This window comes from Hyperolius riggenbachi, chromosome 5, assembly GCF_040937935.1.
Source record: "Hyperolius riggenbachi isolate aHypRig1 chromosome 5, aHypRig1.pri, whole genome shotgun sequence".
Lineage (NCBI taxonomy): Eukaryota > Metazoa > Chordata > Amphibia > Anura > Hyperoliidae > Hyperolius > Hyperolius riggenbachi.
The window spans coordinates 270,871,470-270,893,279 of NC_090650.1; the positions used below are offsets into that span (position 1 = coordinate 270,871,470).

The following is a 21,810-nucleotide window of genomic DNA, read 5'->3' on the forward strand; positions in this document are numbered from 1 at the left end:
GTGGCCTGGACAGTATATGGGGTGACAGCAGCACAAAGGACATTGTGAATTTCAATTAAATCTCTATATTAAAATGGTATGAAACTCAGCATGTCTTCTTTGCTCTAAAGAATTAACACCATAAAGCCTATGGTCACACAAAAAATGGTAGCAGAACAGCATTCAAACCGTTAACATAGAACTTTTTTTTTAGTGGGCAGCTTCTGGCCACATCCAAGGATGTGATGTCTTATCTTTTGTTTACTAATTGTAGCTCCCAAAGTAATGTAAACCTTCAAAGCATGCTGGAACTGAGCTGCCACACATAGTAAAGGCAGAGACAGCTGAGAAATGATCACTAGATAGATTTTAATATATAAATACAGCAGCTATGCAATAACATGCAATGGCAGCTTTCAGAGCAGACAAACTGTACTTTGGGAACTTGAAAATTGTAAACAGATAATATTACTTGTGCACAAAAGCAAATATGGTAACTGTATGGGTAATACAAAGTAGGAAAACACACTTTTATTGAATGTTATGATAGAGTTTTAACCCAGTTTAAATGAACAATTAAAGTACAAGCTAGCTCAAGTAGAGGTTCCTGACACATTACAGGAAGAAATGAAACTATCCTTGTAGACTGGTTGCTGTCAAGAGGGAGCAGCACCTGGAACCAGCAGGAGCTTCTCATTTGACCTGGAAACCACCATCACTCAGTGCCTGAGCAAACTAATGCTGAAAGTCAGACAGAAGAGCACAGATGTGTTTAGGCTCTCACTCCTTCATGCTCTTTGGTTCCAAACTCAGCTCCCACCACAGGTGATGATTGTGAACCCATACAGCTTGGCCTAGCCTTCTCTTATCCCAGAGAAATGTCAGCTTCCTCGGCAGGGAAAACACTGTCTCAGTTGTGTCAATCCAGGACATTTCTTCTGCAACTGCCAAAGGAAACCTCAGGGTAAAGACTAGAACAATCTCTGTCCTACAGCCATCTCAGTCCTCCTCAGATCATTTCTCCTTTCCTCCAGATTTAGTAATAATATCAGTTGAATGGGTTAAACAAATTTCCAACTCTAAGGCTTTATGCTTGTCTCATTGAGCCACTTCCTCCACTTCCTGGGGCAGAAATTCCAGAAGCAGGTATCTGGAAAAAAAAAAAAAAAAACAAATCATGAGACCTTGCATTCAGCATTGGGAGTTATTATTATTGATTTAGAAAGTGCCAACATATTCCGTGGCGCTGTTAAATTGTGTCATCATCAAAAACAGATATGCACTGCCTCTCAAGCTAGAGCTCTTACAAAAACCAGGAACTGCTAAAGTAGAGCGCAGTGACATGAGGATAGCACTCTTGCCTTGCAGCACTGGGTCCTTGGTTAGAACCTGCATGGAATTTATATATTCTTACCATGTTTGCAGGGGTTTCCTCTGGGTACTCCAGTTTCTTCCCACTTCCCAAAAACATACAGATAACTTTATTGGCTCTCCCCAACGTTGGCTTTAGTCTATGATGGACATACACTTAAAAAGGAACTTCAGCCTAAACAAACATAATGTCATTAAGTTACATTAGTTATGTTAATTGAAATAGATAGGTAATACAATCTCTTACCCACCCTGTTTTAAAAGAACAGACAAATGTTTGTGATTTCATGGGGCCAATGAGTTCTCTGTACTCTAATGGCCTCCAAGGTTACCAGATCTCAATCCAATAGAGCACCTTTGGGATGTGGCAACATTGGAGTTTTATATCATGGATATGCAGCAGACAAAGCTTCAGCAATCAAATCAAAATCCTTGAAGATTGTTTCCAACATGTAGAATCAATCTTATAAACAATCAAGGCATAAATGGACCAACCTGGTACTAGCAAGTTGTACCTTATAACATAATGATTAGGCAGGAAAACTGACAAGGCTAAATTAGCGCTCATCAATGTCTATTTGCAAATTAGCAAAGGTAAAATATTGCTTTAGAGTTTTGATTTTTAAGAATATTTCAGATAATAGTTATGCAAATGAAATTGGTACAGACAAAAATGATGGACCCTACACCTAATGCTGCACAGCACAACCTTGAGGGCGAGTTTGTGGTAAGCGCGCACTGCATGTGAACTCTTTGCCCATATACAGTGGGTTGCAAAAGTATTCGGCCCCCTTGAAGTTTTCCACATTTTGTCACATTACTGCCACAAACATGAATCAATTTTATTGGAATTCCACATTAAAGACCAACATAAAGTGGTGTACACATGAGAAGTGGAACGAAAATCATACATGATTCCAAACATTTTTTACAAATAAATAACTGCAAAGTGGTGTGTGCATAATTATTCGGCCCCCTTTGATCTTAGTGCAGTCAGTTGCCTATAGACATTGCCTGATGAGTGCTAATGACTAAATAGAGTGCACCTGTGTGTAATCTGATGTCAGTACAAATACAGCTGCTCTGTGAGGGCCTCAGAGGTTGTCTAAGAGAATATTGGGAGCAACAACACCGTAACGTCCAAAGAACACACAAGACAGGTCAGGGATCAAGTTATTGAGAAATTTAAAGCAGGCTTAGGCTACAAAAAGATTTCCAAAGCATTGAACATCCCACGGAGCACTGTTCAAGCGATCATTCAGAAATGGAAGCAGTATGGCACAACTGTAAACCTACCAAGACAAGGCCATCCACCTAAACTCACAGGCCGAACAAGGAGAACGCTGATCAGAAATGCAGTCAAGAGGCCCATGGTGACTCTGGACGAGCTGCAGAGATCTACAGCTCAGGTGGGCAAATCTGTCAACAGGACAACTATTAGTCTTGCACTGCACCAAGTTTGCCTTTATGGAAGAGTGACAAGAAGAAAGCCATTGTTAACAGAAAAGCATAAGAAGTCCCGTTTGCAGTTTGCCACAAGCCATGTGGGGGACACAGCAAACATGTGGAAGAAGGTGCTCTGGTCAGATGAGACCAAAATGTAACTTTTTGGCCAAAATACAAAACGCTATGTGTGGCTGAAAACTAACACTGCACATCACTCTGAACACACCATCCCCACTGTCAAATATGGTGGTGGCAGCATCATGCTCGAGAGGTGCATCTCTTCAGCAGGGACAGGGAAGCTGGTCAGAGTTGATGGGAACATGGATGGAGCCAAATACAGGGCAAACTTGGAAGAAAACCTCTTGGAGACTGCAAAAGACTTGAGACTGGGGCGGATGTTCACCTTCCAGCAGGACAATGACCCTAAACATAAAGCCAGGGCAACAATGGAATGGTTTAAAACAAAACATATCTATGTGTTAGAATGGCCTCGTCAAAGTCCAGATCTAAATCCAATTGAGAATCTGTGGCAAGATCTGAAAACTGCTGTTCACAGACGCTGCCCATCTTATCTGACTGAGCTGGAGCTGTTTTGCAAAGAAGAATGGGCAAGGCTTTCAGTCTCTAGATGTGCAAAGCTGGTAGAGATATACCCTAAAAGACTGTCAGCAGTAATTGCAGCAAAAGGTGGTTCTACAAAGTATTGACTCAGAGGGCCGAATAATTACACACACCCCACTTTGCAGTTATTTATTTGTAAAAAATGTTTGGAATGATGTATGATTTTTGTTCCACTTCTCACATGTACACCACTTTGTATTGGTCTTTCACGTGAAATTCCAATAAAATTGATTCATGTTTGTGGCAGTAATGTGACAAAATGTGGAAAACTTCAAGGGGGCTGAATACTTTTGCAACCCACTGTAATTGTATGGGCATGTTCCAATTGCTGGGTTAAAACAGACTTTAGTATCCTACAGTGCATTTCTGGATAACGTATACTCGTTGTCCACATAGTGAAATTATTGTGCATGTTTTAAAGGGACTCCGAGCACCTCTCATGGGCATGCCTTTAAGACTCCGACCAGTACAGCAAAGTACTTAAAGATGCATACCATTCCATAGCTTGTACTCTCCTCTTTCATCTGATGTCTGAATCGCCGTTCTACACCAAATTGTTTTCGTTCGAGAAGTGCATCACTGAATGAAGCAGGAAGAGGAAGTGACACGCATGGTCATTGCAAGAGGCTCCTCCAGAGGGGTGATAGCATGACTTTGTTGAAAGTCGTCTGTCTTAAAGGCATGCCCATGAGAGGTGCTTGGAGTCCCTTTAACAAGCAGTGAGTGTGCTGCATTATATACACATGTAAAATGTAATGCACATAATGTGAACTTAGCCTTTACAAGGTCTGAAACTCAGCATTTCTTCTTTGCTCAAAAAAAATGATTTACAGGCTTAAATCTTCTATCACAAAAACAAAGTGTAGCAGAACAGCATTCAAACAGTTAAAGGGCAACCGAGGTGAGAGAGAAAAGGAGGCTGCAATATTTATTTCTTTATAAACAATGCCAGTTGTCTTGCAGTCCTGTTGATATGGCATACAGTGGCTTGCAAAAGTATTCGGCCCCCTTGAAGTTTTCCACATTTTGTCACATTACTGCCACAAACATGAAACAATTTTATTGGAATTCCATGTGAAAGACTAATACAAAGTGGTGTACAATTGAGAAGTGGAACGAAAATCATATATGATTCCAAACATTTTTTACAAATCAATAACTGCAAAGTGTGATGTGCATAATTATTCAGCCCCCTTTGGTCTGAGTGCAGTCAGTTGCCCATAGACATTGCCTGATGAGTGCTAATGGCTAAATAGAGTGCACCTGTGTGTAATCTAATATCAGTACAAATACAGCTGCTCTGTGACGGCCTCGGAGGTTGTCTAAGAGAATATTGGGAGCAACAACACCATGAAGTCCAAAGAACACACCAGACAGGTCAGGGATAAAGTTATTGAGAAATTTAAAGCAGGCTTAGGCTGCAAAAAGATTTCCAAAGCCTTGAACATCCCACGGAGTACTGTTCAAGCGATCATTCAGAAATGGAAGGAGTATGGCACAACTGTAAACCTACCAAGACAAGGCAGTCCACCTAAACTCACAGGCCGAACAAGGAGAGCGCTGATCAGAAATGCAGTCAAGAGGCCCATGGTGACTCTGGACGAGCTGCAGAAATCTACAGCTCAGGTGGGGGAATCTGTCGATAGGACAACTATTAGTCGTGCACTGCACAAAGTTGGCCTTTATGGAAGAGTGGCAAGAAGACAGCCATTGTTAACAGAAAAGCATAAGAAGTCCCGTTTGCAGTTTACCACAAGCCATGTGGGGGACACAGCAAACATGTGGAAGAAGGTGCACTGGTCAGATGAGACAAAAATGGAACGTTTTGGCCAAAATGCAAAGCGCTATGTGTGTATAACTCTGAACACACCATCCCCACTGGTGGTGGCAGCATCATGCTTTGGGGTGCTTCTCTTCAGCAGGGACAGGGAAGCTGGTCAGAGTTGATGGGAAGATGGATGGAGCCAAATACAGGGCAATCTTGGAAGAAAACTGTAATGATCCGCTCAGCTTTTGACCACTGTTCAGGTCTGCATTCTGCAGGTCTCTGGAAGAGAGACCTTTTGTCAGTTTTGCAGCTTGCTGCTGCTGGGGAATTTGCATACGTTGGTCATGCAAATTTCCTAGCCACATCCTCTGGAGGTTTGTACTATAAATACCATGTGATATCACAGACCTTGGCTGGTCATAAGGGTTTGTCCTGTGAAACACTCCTGGAGTGTCAGCCTTGCTCATTGTTTAAAGATTAGCTTAGAGTAATTCCTGGGACTGCACTAGGCAGGTTCCCTAGTGCAGTTAGGATTGCATATCTGTTTGTTTGTCTGTTGCGATTGTCCTGTCCCAGCGGTGGTCGACAGGAAATCGTTGTGTGTGTCTGGGTGCTAACCGGAACAGCGGTTGTTACTGGTAGCCCCTTCTGATCTGTCTTGCCTGGATCGCACTCGCCTTGCGCTAGTGCTGTGGATCCTTCTGGTCTGCAACTCTCTTGCTGTGGCAGAAAGAGCAGTGGATCCAGCTCGCTCTGTTTCTATACTTAGATCGCACTCGCTCTGGCGGAAAGAGCAGTGGATCGTATCTCTCACTTATTCCTGTTTTCGTGTATCCGTCTTGTCTGCTACGAACGCTTGCTGGAGGCTCGGTGAGGTAACCGTTAAGCAAGCGCTCATGTCCTCTGTTCCATGTTTGTCTGTCGGTGGTTAGTTAGGCGTGCTTGTCTCTGTTGTGCTTAACACGCGGAGACCGCGCAGAAAACGCGTTCGCTGTTGCGAATGAGTGCGGTGTTCGCGTTTAGTTAGCGTTTGTTATTTTCCTTATCTTCTCATTGTATGATTTGCTGTGCCTTTGCTACTCTCGTGCTCTGCCTTGCTGTAGCCTTGTCTCACCTCTGGCAATCGCCTCTCCCGCGATTGCGTTCCTACTTCATATCTGCTGTTGTGTATGCACCGTCGCGGGTTGGCGACTAGTTTGGTGCACACACATACAATCTGTCCCTTTGCTCAATCTCTTTCGCAATCGCTTCTCAGGCGATTGCGTTCTCACTCGGTTTCCTTTGTTGTGTGTCCACCGTCGCAGGTTGGCGACTAGATTGGTGCACACACATACATTCCTCCTCTGTGCTTATTCTGTCTTGTGTCGCTGTTAGCAATCGCCATCTCCTGCGATTGTCTTCTCACCTTATCTTCATGGTTGTGTGTTCATCGTCGCAGAGTGGCGACTAGATTGGTGGACACACATACCCTCTGTCGCTTTGCTCTCTCTCTTTCAGGGCTATCTTGCCCTGCGTTTCTTCCCTTCGTGCAATTCCTGTCTGGCATCTGTGGCATGGCAGAGGAGCTGTTCCTCTGCACTCTACAGCTCCACCTGCCGACAGGAATTTCCCTCTACAGGTGCGTTGCACCTTTTGCTGGGTTCCCTCAAATTATACGCTTGTGAAGGATTTCTGCAATGTCAGCGCACGCCCTGTGCGCTGATCACGGAGAGAATTCCACAATCGTTACAAAAACTTCTTGGAGTCTGCAAAAGACTTGAGACTGGAGCGAGGTTCACCTTCCAGCAGGACAACGACCCTAAGCATAAAGCCAGGGCAACAATAGAATGGTTTAAAACAAAACATATCCATGTGTTAGAATAGCCCAGTCAAGGTCCAGATCTAAATCCAATCGAGAATCTGTGGCAAGATCTGAAAACTGCTGTTCACAAATGCTGTCCATCTAATCTGACTGAGCTGGAGCTGTTTTGCAAAGAAGAATGGGCAAGGATTTCAGTCTCTAGATGTGCAAAGCTGGTAGAGACATACCCTAAAAGACTGGCAGCTGTAATTGTAGCAAAAGGTGGTTCTACAAAGTATTGACTCAGGGGGCTGAATAATTACGCACACCCCACTTTGCAGTTATTGATTTGTAAAAAATGTTTGGAATCATGTATGATTTTCGTTCCACTTCTCACGTGTGCACCACTTTGTTTGTGAAAAACTTCAATGGGGCCGAATACTTTTGCAAGCCACTGTATATAGTGTCTGTGTCAAAACCCAGTAATAAGCATATGGCTAATCCAGTAAAACCTGAGTCACCTGATCTGCATATGCTTGTTCAGGGTCTGTGGCTAAAAGTATAAGAGACACAGGATCAGGACTGCCAGGCAACTGGTATTGTTTAAAAGAAAATAAATATGGCAGCCTCCATATCACCCTCACATCGGTTTCCCTTTAAATACAGCACTTTGTTCTGTGTGGCAAGCTCCTTCAGCTTTTGATCCATATCCGCATTATCTTATGTTACATTTCACTGTTGTTACAATTAGTTACAGCCAGCCAGGGAAGTGAAATGAAACTGTACTGAGCTGACAAGCAGAGACAGATAAGACATTTTCACTAGATAGCTGCTGTATTAATATATTAAAATATATTAATAAAATGCAATGGCAGCTTTCAGGGCAGATAAACTGTACTTTGGGACCATGTAATTTTTAAACAGGCTATATTACCCGTGCACAAAAGCAAATATGGTAACTGAATTGGTAATAAAAAGGAGAAAAAACACATTTTTATTGAATGTTATGTCAGTTTTATTCCATTTTAACTTTCCTGGCGGTAAGCCCGAGCTGAGCTCGGGCTATGCCGCCGGAAGGCACCGCTCAGGCCCCGCTGGGCCGATTTGCATAATTTTTTTTTTGCTACACGCTGCTAGCACTTTGCCAGCTGCGTGTGCAATCCAATCGCCGCCGCTACCCGTCGATTCGCCGCTAACCGTCGCGCCGCAGCCGCCCCCAGACCCCGTGCGCTGCCTGGCCAATCAATGCCAGGCAGCGCTGTGGGGTGGATCGGAGTTCCCTTTGACGTCACGACGTCGATGACGTCATCCCGCCCGTCGCCATGGCGACGGGGGAAGCCCTCCAGGAAATCCCGTTCTCCAGCGGCTATCATGTAGCGAGACAAGGTCTTGCTATATGAAATTTTTTTTTTTTTTTTTTAAACGGCTTTGCTGCCCCCTGGCGGATTTTCATAAATCGCCAGGAGGGTTAAAGGCAATCGCTGCAAATGAACAATATTTCACCCACTCTCTGGGCATGGCTTGCTTCGTTTATAGGGAATTAGAGTATTAAAATAAAAACAAAAAAGTATTTGGCTTGAGGAATGCCCTATAAACAATAGTAAAGGAACACAATTATGCAATGAGTAATAGTTCATCTTGGATCCACTATAACCATTTCAGCCTCCTGGACGTAGCAGGTACATCCAGGAGGCCATGCGTGCTACCGCGGCCGATCGCGCGTGTGCACGTGTGCTCCCGGCCACGGATTATTATCCCAGGAATCAATCAATCGGGCCATGGTGCCCGATGATCGATTCCTCTCCCCTGCAAAAAAAGCGACAGCTTCTCTCGGAAGCTTCGCTTTTTCTGGCTCTTGCGTCCCCATGCATCCCTCTAAGCGTATATGTTATGCTAAGAGTGACGTCATGTAAACAAACTCATGGCTGCCATCTTGTAGCCAAAAAGTAAAACTACAACAAAATTAAAAAATTTTTTTAAAAAAATCAACACATATTGACATAAAAAATTACTGTTTACATCCGGCCCTCCCAAAAATACCTGTAACGATCCGCAGCCTTTTGATCATTATTCAGGTCTGCATGCTGCAGGACTCTGGAAAGAAGACCTTCTGTCAGTTTTGCAGCTTGTGCTTGCTGAGGAATTTGCATACGTTGTCATGCAAATTGCCTGGCCACATTCATTGGAGGCGTGTACTATAAGTACTATGTGTGTCCCACAATGCTTCGCTGCTCATAGAGGTTTGTTCCTGCTGGACTCACCTGGAGTGTCAGCCACTGCTATCTTAGTATAGTTAATTCTTGGGGAGTGCTCCTTGCATTCCTAGTTAGTGCAGTCAGTTTGTGTATAATTTGTACTGCCTATTCTGTCCTGTCTTGTCTGTCGCGATTGCGCTGTCACCAGCGGCGGTTGATAGCGAATCGTTCTGTCTTGTTTGGATCGCACTAGCCTCTAGCGGTAGCGGCTGTGGATCCTTCTGATCTGAGTTCCTGGAGTGTAAGCTGGAGCAGCGGTTGCTACCGGCTACCTCATCTGATCTGTCTTGTTTAGATCGCACTAGCCGCTAGCGTTAGCGGCTGTGGATCTTTCTGATCGGTGTTCCTGCTTGGATCACACTTGCTCTGGCGGAAGAGCGGTGGATCCTTTCTGCCTAGTTCCTGTTTCTCGTTTGTCTGTCTTGTCTGATACGGGCGCTTGCTGTAGGCTCGGTGAGGTAACCGTTAATCAAGCGTTTACGTTCTTTGTTTCGTGTTTGTCTGTTGATGGTTAGTTAGGCGTGCTTGTCTCTATTGTGCTTATCACGTGGAGACCGCGCATAACCGTGTGCACTGTTTCGAATGAGTGCGGTGTTCGCGGTTAGCTAGCGTTTATTATTTTCCGTATCTTCTCATTGTATGAGTTGCTGTGCCTTTGCTATCCTCGTATTCTGTTCTGATCTGCCTTGTGTCACTTCTGGCAATCGCCGTTCTTGGCGGTTGCGTTTCTGTTTCGCACCTGCTGTTGTGTGTGCGCGGTCGCTGGGTGGCGACTAGATTGGCGCACACACATACAACCTGTCCCTTTGCTCGTTCTCATTCGCAATCGCTTCTCTTGCGATTGCGTTCTGCGATTCGTGCAATTCCTGTCTGGCATTTGTGGAGGTGCAGGGGATTGGTTCCTCTGCGCTCCCCAGCGCCCTCTGCCGACAGGAATTTCCCTCTACTGGTGCTTGCACCAAAAGCTGGGTTCTAGTATCTTGACACGCTTGTGGAGGACCTCCGCAGTGTCAGCGCACATCTTTGTGCGCTGAACACGGAGATATCCCACAATCGTTACAATACCCAAATAAAATGTTTAGCCACTTTAAGATCCTTGGTACGCATATCCACGCCCCTTTAAACTACACGTGCGGATCAGGGGATTAGATATGCGTACTGTTGCCTTACCGTCGCGTTCACGATCCCCACACTGTTTACCGTCGATCCACCATCGCAGCCCCCTCCATCTGTGATAAAGATGTGAGAATCTTTTGATTCTCAATCCCGATTACCATTCCCGTGTCTTCGGAGAGCTTGTAAATGTCACACAAGCTCTCATACCTGACACTTCCGTGTTCGGCCGTGTTCTATTAATAGAAACACGGTCTCAGTAGCATCATCTTGTGGCCAAAAAGTAAAATACACCTATTTATGCCACTATACTGTTTTACATAGAAAGTTTATTATTATTATTTTTTTTTTATTACTTTTAACCCCTTCCAACCCTGCCCCACAGTTATAGAAATAAAACACTTGTTAAAAAAATTACATCATTTAATTTTTTTACATAAATAGTTACCTTAGGGATTTTTCTAATACGGATGTCATGAGAGTATATCACTGTTAATTTTGCAAAAAAAGTTCTTGTAATAAGTGAAAAAGTATTAAAAATCCCTAAATGGAAAAATGCTCCTTTATTTCCAGATATAATATTATCACCATACATTGTACTAGGGACACAATTTAAATGTTGTAATAAGACAAATGGGCAAATAAAATGTGTGGGTTTTATGTACCAAAGCACATTTTATTTTAAAACTATAATGGCTGAAAACTGAGAAATAATCATTTTTTTTCTTGTTTTCCTTATTATTCCTTTTACAATGCATATAAAATAAAATAATTCATAGCAAAAACTACCACCCAAAGAAAGCATAATTTGTGGCGAAAAAAAACTATATATAGATAATTTCAGTGTGATAAGTAACAATAAAGTTATCCCTTAATGAATGGGAGGAGCGCTGAAATGTGAAAGTTGTTTTGGTTTTTAAGGGAAAATACCTGTGATCCTGAAGTGGTTAATATGAAAAAACAAAAAAATTACAATAAAAACAAACAAACATGTAAATACTTACCTAAGGGTCTAAACTTTTTAAATATCAGTGTAAAGACGACATATTTCTATTTTTTTATTTTTATTTTAAACTTGTAAATAGTGATGGCTGCAAAACGGAAAAAATGCACCTTTATTTCCAAATAAAATATTGTCGCCATACATTGTGATAGGGACATAATTTAAACGGTGTAATAACCGGGACAAATGGGCAAATACAATACGTGAGTTTTAATTATGGAAGCATGTATTATTTTAAAACTATAATGGCTGAAAACTGAGAAATAATGAATTGTTTCAGTTTTTTCTTATGCTTCCTGTTAAAATGCATTTACAGTAAAGTGGCTCTTAGCAAAATGTACCACCCAAAGAAAGCCTAATTGGTGGCGGAAAAAACAAGATATAGATCAGTTCATTGTGATAAGTAGTGATAAAGTTATAGGCTAATGAATGGGAGGTAATAATTGCTCGGATGCATAAAGTGAAAATGACTGAAGGCTGAAGTGGTTAAAGGAGTTCTTTCGCGAAAAAAGTAGGCAGTTAAAAAATGTGACAGATGACAGGTTTTGGGCCAGTCCATCTTTTTAAGGGGGATTCTCAGGGCTTTCTTTGTTTTCAACAGCATTTCCTGAACAACAGTTGCAAAATTTAACTGACATAATAGTGTGCAAGTGATTAGGGAGGCCGGCTGGTATCTTGCTATTTTGGCAGTTAAACTGCTGTTCAGGAAATGCTGTTGAAAACAAAGAAAGCCCTGAGAATCCCCCTTAAAAAGATGGACTGGCTCAAAACCTGTCATCTGTCACATTTTTTAACTGCCTACTTTTTTTGTGAAAGAACCCTTTTAAGGCCCCGTTCACATTACAAACGCGGACGGGCACGCACACGGAACACAACGCGTACGAACGCACGCCATCCGCGTTTGTATGCGTTGCGTGGCTGATCCCATCACTGAAAAGTGAATGGGACAGCCATGTGTTTTGGCAAAAAATGCATGCAGCATGCGTTCCCGGACCGCACAGGTCCGGAACGCATGCAGTGTGAACATCAGACATTGCACTCTATGCAATGTCTGATGTCGTGCGTGTCGGCCACCTGCACGCGTTTCCAAAACGCGGCTGGAAACGCGTGCAGTGTGAACGGGGCCTAAGGAAACTGCTCCAACTGTGTCAAATTTGATGGAAGCCTTATCCAGACTAAATGCTAGTTCTTTGTATGGCCATTCAATAGAATTCACAGAAGGCCAACTCAGAACAGTCCAACATTTTTAGTTTTTAGCCATTCCTGGGTGCTCTTAGCTGTGTGTTTGGTCACTGTCCTGTTGGAAGATCCATGCCTTGCAACTGGAGGCAGGGCTTTCTAATAATTGGCAGTATATTTCACTCCAGAATGTCTAAAGATTTTATTATCCTCTGCACAGACCCAGCAAGAATCTCCCAACACACAAACAAACTTCCTCCATGATTCAGGCCAGAAACCCACTAGGAGCGATTTCTAATCGCTAGTGTTTTGAAAAAGCTCTTACTAATTTAATGCTATGGGGGATTTTTATAAAATCCCATCGCTCAAGTGGGATTACACCCATAGCATTACATTACCAAGAGTTTTCAAATCGCAAAGTGCTCAGAAAATCGCTCCTAGTGGGTTTTTGGTCTCACAGTCGGTATAGTGTTATTGTCTTAGAAATCTTATTTATGTTTTTCAATTGCTGGACTTAACGCTAATTAAAATACAGTAGTTAGTTTAAATTCTCCAAATGGAATATATCTTATTTTCTGATAAAGGGCATATTTCCACTCAGGTGCTGCATCTGTTTCCAAATCGAAGTCGCAACTGAATTGCTATAGAGTGCCACTAAGCGATTTTGAATTTAAAGCAGTATAAAACTCTGACATAATATTCAATAAAAACATGTTTTCCTACTTTTTATATCCCATACGGTTATCATATTTGCTTTTGTGCATAAATATTATTATTCATTTAGAAATTACAAGTTCCCAAAGTACATTTTTTTTTTGCACTGAGAGCTGACATTGCATTTTATTCATAACTGGTGTATTCATATTGTAATGTACCCAGAAATGCTTTCTGAGTACGAACACTTTCATTCCAGCGCAGGAGATTTGGGCGCAGACGGAGCCACCATAGGCCGCAATAGGAATTACAGCTATAGCGGTGCACACTGAGTAACTTCAGCGCCGTCAGAAGACGGAGCTAAAGTTACTTATAAAACACTATAATTCGGCCTCCAGCAATTATTTCATCCCCACCATCCATGGCGGCCTGGAGGGGGAATAGTATTTAACGTTGCCGGTAACTTGAGCAGGATAAGCCATACCGGCTGTATCCTGCGCCCAAGTCTCCCGACGGCGATTCCTCTCGTACGCTTCTGAGTATCTGTCTGTGTTCTGGAGTGTCTGAATTGTCAGAGAATGTTTACATTCCTCACTTGATACAATTAAGTAAACACAAGATAATGTTATCTCCAGTTCGGATGCGTCCAGCTTCCCCTGCAGGGAGCTTGTAATGCTGGGGATACACGGTACGTTTCTGTACCGTGTATCGACCAGGTGATCCGGCCAGCTGATAATATTCAGCTGGCCCGATCAAGCCGCTCGACCTCCGCCCGCTCGATCCCCGCCGGCGGACAATAGCAGGGAATCGAGCGCTGATAAGGAAGTGCCGGCGGGGACGAGCGGTAATCGATCCGCACGCACGCAGACGAGCGAGCACGCGGCTGGGGTCACATTAGCCAAGTGCTTTTCACAGCGCTAGCATTTTTAAAAACGTTCAGAAGCGCTCCTGGTGTCCACCAGCCCTAAAATGCATTTTCATTGCTGTGGAGCTGAAAAGAGTTGTGCTTTGAAATAAATGGTTGGTAGCCACAGAAACTTGTGTTTGGCTAAAGTACAAACAGTGAAGTATAAAAGTACTACCCTTTGGCAGCCATTCCTGCACAATGCGGCCCTCTTCTGTCCAGCTGTTACCTCTGAAGTCTGTAGATTCAGTCAGTAGATGCACACCTTACTTTCCTTTCTCCATCACAAACAGGATTTTACAAGGGTTTCTGGGTACAGCAAGTGGTTTGGTGTAATAAAATTCGGCAAAATAGCTTTGTACGTTTGAAAAACGAATTTTGCAATAATCCTATGCTATGTACAGAAGCACAATTGCTTAAAAAAAAAAATCAGGCACCACAATTGCAATTTGGGTAAATCAAATAGCATCTGTGGAATCACTGCCATTGAAGTTAGTACATCTGCAAAAAATTTAGCTATTCGCTGAAGATTGCAAAACACTCTGAAAACTTTCCTAGTGGGCCCAAAGCTAAGGCTCGGTTCACACTTAACCACTTGCTGCAAAACGGACGTTTTAAAACATCCCGTTTTTGCACTTTTCAGTTCAAATCGGACGTTTAAGAATGATTCTAATTGCAGGGAAAACAATTGGGAGAAACTTGCGGGTGCTGCAGTGTGGGGCACGTGCCCACTTTCTCCTGCCTCTTGGCGGTTAGGAAGTGGTTAAAGCGACCCTCTGCTCTCCACAAAATCGCAATTTGCATTTACCTGGGGCTTCCTAGAGCTCCTCGTAGCCCCTGTGCACAGCGGGGGCACGCATGGGCGACTTCAGGCTGAGGTTGGCGATTAATGGAGCCCCAGCGGGATGGGGAGCAGCCCCGTTTCTAGGGGTGTGCGGCCGCCCTGAGCGCTGAGGGGGGCGCCGTGATGGAGGGGGAGCCGCAGCTGTGGAGAGGGTGGCCCAACCTTTCCCTCCCTGGGCTGCCCTCCGTGCTCCCCCTCCGCTGCAGAGTGAGCACAGCAGGAAGCACTGTATACAGCAACTCCTGTATACAGTGCTCCCTGCGTTCCATTCACCGATTACTTGCTACTGGTCTCTTCCTCTGCATAGCCGTGGTATACACACTCTACTTCAGCGTTCTTCAACCGGGGTTCCGCGGAACCCTGGGGTTCCGTGAGGATCCCTCAGGGATTCCGCGACATTTTGCCTCTTCTTCGGGACAAATTGGTTCCACTTTCCCCTTCCATGGGACAAAATAGTCCCACTAGTCCGCTGATGTGGCGGGCGGATTGATTCATCCGTGGCGCATCATTCTGCTAAGCAAGCATTGAAGGGTGCGAAAACCGCCCAATGAGAAAGCAGAGTCTGCTCTCTCATTGGGCAGTTTTTGCGTCCTTCAATGTTGCGTGAGAGAGAGCGAGCATGGCTGACGCAGGGACATCGTGTGGACTGGAGGCAGCGGGGATGCGAAGGCGATGGCTGAGATTGAGGATGAAGAGATGACAGAGGCAGCTGGTGGTGAGTATGTACTTTATGTTTATGCCGGCGGGGGAGCGTGTCAGCATGCAGGGGGGTGATAGCTGGCCACCGGAGTCCCATGCAGCCGCACAGAGACTGGGGGCAACTTTACTGGGGTTACCTATGCCTACCTATACCTTTTCTGGAGGCCCCTATTCCTGCCTACTCAGGGAACACCTATGCCTAGTTACCAATACTGGAGGCCCCTATTATTGCTTACCTACCCAGGGAGCACCTATGCCTAGTTACCTATACTGGTGGCCCCTATTCCTGCTAGCCTACCCAGGGAACACCTATGCCTAGTTACTTATACTGGAGGCCCCTATTCCTGCCTACCCAGGGAACACTTATGCCTAGTTACCTATACTGGAGGCCCCTATTCCTCCTTACCTATACTGGGAGCACCTATGCCTAGTTACCTACTGTATACTGGGGATCCTTATTCCTGCTTACCTATACTGGGAAACCCTATGCCAAATTACCTGTACTGGAGGCCCCTATCCCTATCTATACTGGGAACACCTATGTCTAGTTACCTATATTGGGGGCCCTTATTTCTGCCTACCTTATACTGGGTAGTATCAATAACATCAATGATTTTTTTTATGTGGGATGAATGCACTGCATATATGCCTACTACTGCATTTTATGTGGGGTAATTGCTGAATTTCATGTGTGTGCTATAGTAGTTGATTGGTGCAATTTATATGTGCAGTGATTGCCACATTGTATACGGGGTGATGATTAATGCATTTATTATGTGAGTTGATTACTGCATTTGCTATGCTAGTAGATTGGTGCAATTTATATGTGGGGTGATTGCCACATTGTATACGGGTATGATTAATGCACTTATTATGTGAGAGGATTACTGCATTTGCTTTGGTAGTAGATTGGTGCAATTTATATGTGCAGTGATTGCCACATTGTATACAGGTGTGATTAATGCATTTATTATGTGAAATGATTACTGTATTTGCTTTGGTAGTAGATTGGTGCAATGTATATGTGCTACATTGTTTGTACGTGATATTAGTGGTGATAGAATGCTAATTAGTAAACGTTTTAAGTTTGCAATCAAAATGGCGATGTTTCTCTGCATCATTTTCATGCAGGGGTTCCCTGAGATTTGAAAAAAAACTTTAAAGGGGAACTGAAGAGAGAGTGGTATGGAGGCTGCCATCTTTATTTCCTTTTAAGCAATACCAGTTGCCTGGCAGCCCTGCCTATAATACTATTAGCCATAGCCCCTGAACAAGCATGCGGCAGATTAGGTGTTTCAGACTTTAAGATTAGGTGTTTCAGACTACAGATTAGGTGTTTCAGACTACTGCAGCGAAATAGACCAGCAGGGCTGCCAGGCAACTAGTATTGATTAAAAGGAAATAAATACGGCAGCCTCTGTATACCTCTTACTTCAGTTCCCCTTTAAGAGTTCCCCGGCCCAAAAAAGGTTGAGAAAGGCTGCTCTACTTCCTAGCTAGCCTATACTGGTGGTGACTATACTGGCTACGTATATTGGAGGCACCTACCTAACTAACCTATACTGGGGGCACCTACCTATCTAACCTATGACAGGGGCAACTATTCTGGCCACCTATATTGGAGGCACCCTACTTGCTAATCTGTACTGAGGGCACCTACCTATCTGACCTATATCGGAGGCACCTGCCTATCTTACCTATACTGGGGGCAACTATACTGGTTACCTATACTGGAGGCTCCTACCTGTTTAACCTATACTGGGGGTAATTACACTGGGGCAGCTATGCCTGGCTACCTATACTGGGGGGACCTATAGCTGGCGCAATTTTTACACCCTCGCCCTGAGTGCATTTTAGCCTAGAAACTGCCCTGATCGGGAGACAAGCCAAGAAGACCCCGGGGAACCTTGGGGAGGGGGGGGGGGGGCTGGAGGTAGCCCCAGGTAAGTGCACTTTGTGGTTTTATGGAGTGCTTAGGGTTCCTTTAAACCAGTATTACCGTACATGGATTTTCAGCTTCCACAAATAAATTACTTCCCAGCAGTCCTTCGCGCAGTGAGTGCTCGCTGCTTACAGTCTATTTCTTCTTTTAAAATTCTGCTTCCCTTGCTGAGTAACTTCCATCCTGAAGCCCAGTGAGTGTACGAGGGTCCTGGTGTACAATATCCACTAACCAAGTGGACGTAGAGTTAGAATAAAAAGTTGTCCAAGGGAAACAAGGACGGAGTTCGCTGCCCAAGGAGTGGGCAAGGGGACAATAATTCCAACTACCACATATTTATAGGTAGCAGTTTTTCAATAGAGGAGCACATATATTTTATCAGGAAGCAAAAAATCTATAGGTAGCTGACTTTACATAGAAAACCGACTCTCCAACAGCCAACCAGAGCAGACAGTGCAGTTTACAATTCTGGTGGTCGGTTTGCAGTCGATAGAGGGATACACTCCACCTTAGGCTTCTATGGGAAACATATTCACTCATCTGGAAAAATCATGCAGGTCGGATTTGTGTTCCACTGGCTGGCAACCTAGGCAATCTGTCATGTTTGAACGGAAACCATTAACATAAAATCTGTTTCCAATCCAAGTTTTTTTGTGTCATGTGAAACTGAGCCTAAAAGTGGCCATAGATCAAACGATGTTTAGGCAGATCGAGAGACAGATCTCACTGATCAAAAAGAGATCTGTTGCCTGCCCATATACCACGGGCAAAATCCTGAACAATTTCAAATCGGCCTTGTGATGCTGCATCCGCCACTGTCTCCAATAATGGTCAATATGAATCCCCCCCCCCCCACCAGTGCCCAGTGCACTATACATTGTCTGTCTGCATCAGCCGCTGGCTCCGGGATCCATCCTTTGTTCATACACGCGCCCCATGTGGTTGCCGGAGTAGCGTGGGTGCATGTGCACATCACACACGATCATTGTGTGCCAACAACCACGTGGGGAGAGTTTATGGACAACGGACGGATCTCAGAGCCAGTGGCATACAAGGACAGGAAATGTATAGTGCACTGGGCCCGGGGGGGGGGGGGGGGGGGACATTGACAGGGCGCACATTGACCATTGGGGGGGGGGGGGGCGTCTGGGATTTTGTAGCTCATCTCAATGTCTCTTGCCATTACTGCCGGGTACCCAGCATTCTGCAATGTCTGACCAATTTTGCCCCGAAATTGGTTGCATCGTCGATTGGGGCATGCACTTGCCAGCACCGATTTTCATTCAATTCAATTATAATGGAATTGGATGGTGAATTGCCTGATGTATGGCCACCTTAAGGTGAACCTTAACCCTGGTACATAAAAATGTTTTAGATTACCCGGGGCTTCCCCAAGCCCCCTGCAACCCTCCTGTGCCCTCGCCGCTCCTCCAGTCTCAGCCGTGGGTTAGTTTCGTTTTCGGCCGACTTAGGGTTGGACTCCTGCCACGAGTATTCTTCTCCTTGCCACCACGAAGCGTGTCCTGCGCAGGCGCAACATGCCTGCGCAGCAATATGCCTGCGCAGGACGTGCTTGACGGAGTGAAAGCGAAGAAGAATATGTGTGGCTAGAGTCTAACTCTGTCGGCCAAAAACGAAAATAACCCACGGCGGAGACCGGAGGACACTTGAGGAGTGGCGAGGGCACTTGCATGGGCTTGGGGAAGCCCCGGGTAAGTTAAACTTTTTTTTATGTACCAGGGTTAAGGTTCACTTTAACCATTGCAATAGCAAATCTGCAAAAAAACGTTCTATTTCCATAAAATGAACTTGTGACAAAGAATCCTTTCACAGCGAATGAATATGAGTAGCTACAGCCTGCGGCCCTGCTCGCATGGATGAGCTCGGGTATCTGCCTCGTGATGATCGCGGGTCACAAGGTGCTGCTTATTATAAGAAAGCAGTACAGTAGGCTGATAACTGAGCATTGAGTGAGCTATGTGCTCGCTCGGATTACAGGCAGCCTGCCTGACCTCACACTACCCCAGCGAGCCTGTCCTGAGATGGCACTCCGCTAACCGCTCAGCAGCACACACGTACATGCCAGACACGTGATGCAGCACACCCCCTGCTGCCTTCAAGTGACAAGCCAACAATTCGCCGCTGTGCAACAAGCAACCAACCCAACTCTATATAGCAGCACCGCTGCTCCTTACTCCCCCACCCCTCACACGTCCCCAGGTAACACGACACTGCCAAGCATTCCGAAGCAAGGCAATCCCCTCGATATAAGATAACCCCGCCCCGTCTGGCAGTAATCTGCCCTCTGTCTACAGCAACCAGTCACAGCAGCGCTACTATCCAACCACCGGCCGGCGCACTGCTACAGGCAGAGAGTGATTGGCTGACAACACGGCTAACGCAAAGCGGCAGCGCAGAGCAGACCTGAGATAGCGGTGTGAGGGCCCGTTTCCACTCTCGCGGAAACGGCCGCGAATCCGCAGAGTTTCCCCGCAGGCAAATCGCGCGGGGAAACTCTGCCATAGGGGACAACGGCGCCGCCGGCCGAATCGCTTGCAGTAGCGATTCGGCCGGAAACCCCCACAGAATTCGCGGCGGAGGCTGCGATTCCCATAGCCGTGCATGGCACGGCTGATGGGAATCGCCTGCGATCCCGCCCACCCGCTCAGTGCCGGCGTGCGTCTACGAGACGCACGCCGCACTAGTGGAAACGAGCCCTTAGGAACGGCTCGCGATTCGCATCACTAGTAATTGGGAAGAATAGGCTGAAGGCTGGTAGGGATAAAAGGAAATAAGTGCACACGCTTAAAACGTAATAGGGTAAATTGAGCCGCCGTATATACACATTGAGGATTCAGCAGTCTGTATAAATAAATTACTTTCGTAGCTATAGTTAAATGAAGAATATTCTCTTATCAAAGAATAGTACTATCGTAGTCGCAAAAAGTAAAAACATTTCCTGGAGCTTCTATAGAGGCGCTTTGCCTGCATAACATTTTAAAAACAATGCCATAATTGAAAATTAGTATGAAGGGTCCTTTTACACTTAGCCCTCTTCAGATCATTCAGCGCAGATGGCTGTGTGATTGGAACGCAACCCGTACGATCGCACGCCATCTGCGCTACTATGCACTGCACTGCAGATCCCATTCACTACAGTGAATGGGATCTGCGCTGCGATTCCGGAAAATGCATGCAGCAGTGCGATAGCGCATCGTACTGCTGCACAGCGCATATGATGGGAACGGTAGAAGGGCTGTCTATGCCCTTCTACCGTTCTTTCATGTTGCACACTATACGCACTGCCAAAATGCGCATGGCAGCATCCCTGCCAGGTCAACATCTGCAAGGAGTTTGTATATTCTCCCCGTGTTTGTGTGGGTTTCCTCCGGGCACTCTGGTTTCCTCTCACATCCCAAAAAACACAGATAAGTTAATTGGCTTCCCCCTAAAATTGGCCCTAGACTATGATACATCCACTACATAATACATAGACAAATGACTATGTTAGGGACTAGATTGTGAGCCCCTCTAGGGGACAGTTAGAGACTGGAGCATCAGTGAGTGGCTGCGAGGGCACAGGTCGGCTGCAGAGGGCTGGTAGAAGCCCCAGGTAAGTGAATCTATTTTTTTTTAGCCGGCTTAAAGGAGTCATCAAGCAACTGATGCTAGCCAGAGTACTACTTACCCGTGGCTTCCTCCAACCCCTGGCAACCGCTATGTCACTCAGCGCAACTTCACTCTCTCTCTCTCTGTCCCAGTCCCCAACAGTGCCTCGCCAGAAGTCCTCTACTGCGCCTGTGTGAACGCCGCTGTCAATCACCTCCACGTGGTCCAGAACGTACTGCGCAGGCGCAGAACTACTGCGCCTGCACAGTACACTCTGGACCACGTGGAGGCTCGCACATGCGCAGTAGTGGACGACCTGGAGGTCATCCTGCGCACCGTCAGGGACCAGGGGCTGGAGGAAGCCCCGGGTAAGTAGTACTCTGGGTAGCATTAGTTGCTTGGTGACTCCTTTAAATAAGATGGGAAGTTCGGATCTTTTCAATGATTCGGATGATTCGAATCGGATCATTGAAAAGATCCGGATCTTTGATCCGAATCTCGAATCATTTTTACTAGGGAAGCATTCGGGGGTGAAATGACTAGCAGGACAGGACTTTCCCTGCAGTGGACAGAGAAGGGGAGAGGGGTGGACAGACAGAGAAGGGGAGAAGATAGACAGAGGGCAGGGAGCGGACAGAGAAGG

The 21,810-nt window shown here is 45.3% G+C and overlaps 1 long non-coding RNA gene across 1 annotated transcript; it reads right to left on the bottom strand.

Annotated features, from left to right (window-relative positions):
• Positions 1 to 341: 341 nt before the first annotated feature.
• Positions 342 to 19,614, bottom strand: LOC137517651 (uncharacterized). Its single transcript, XR_011020609.1, has 3 exons — positions 19,571 to 19,614; positions 1,394 to 1,525; positions 342 to 1,129 (listed from the first exon to the last, which is right to left on the bottom strand). It is a non-coding gene; the product is annotated as an uncharacterized lncRNA (long non-coding RNA).
• Between the last annotated feature and the right edge of the window lie 2,196 nt (positions 19,615 to 21,810).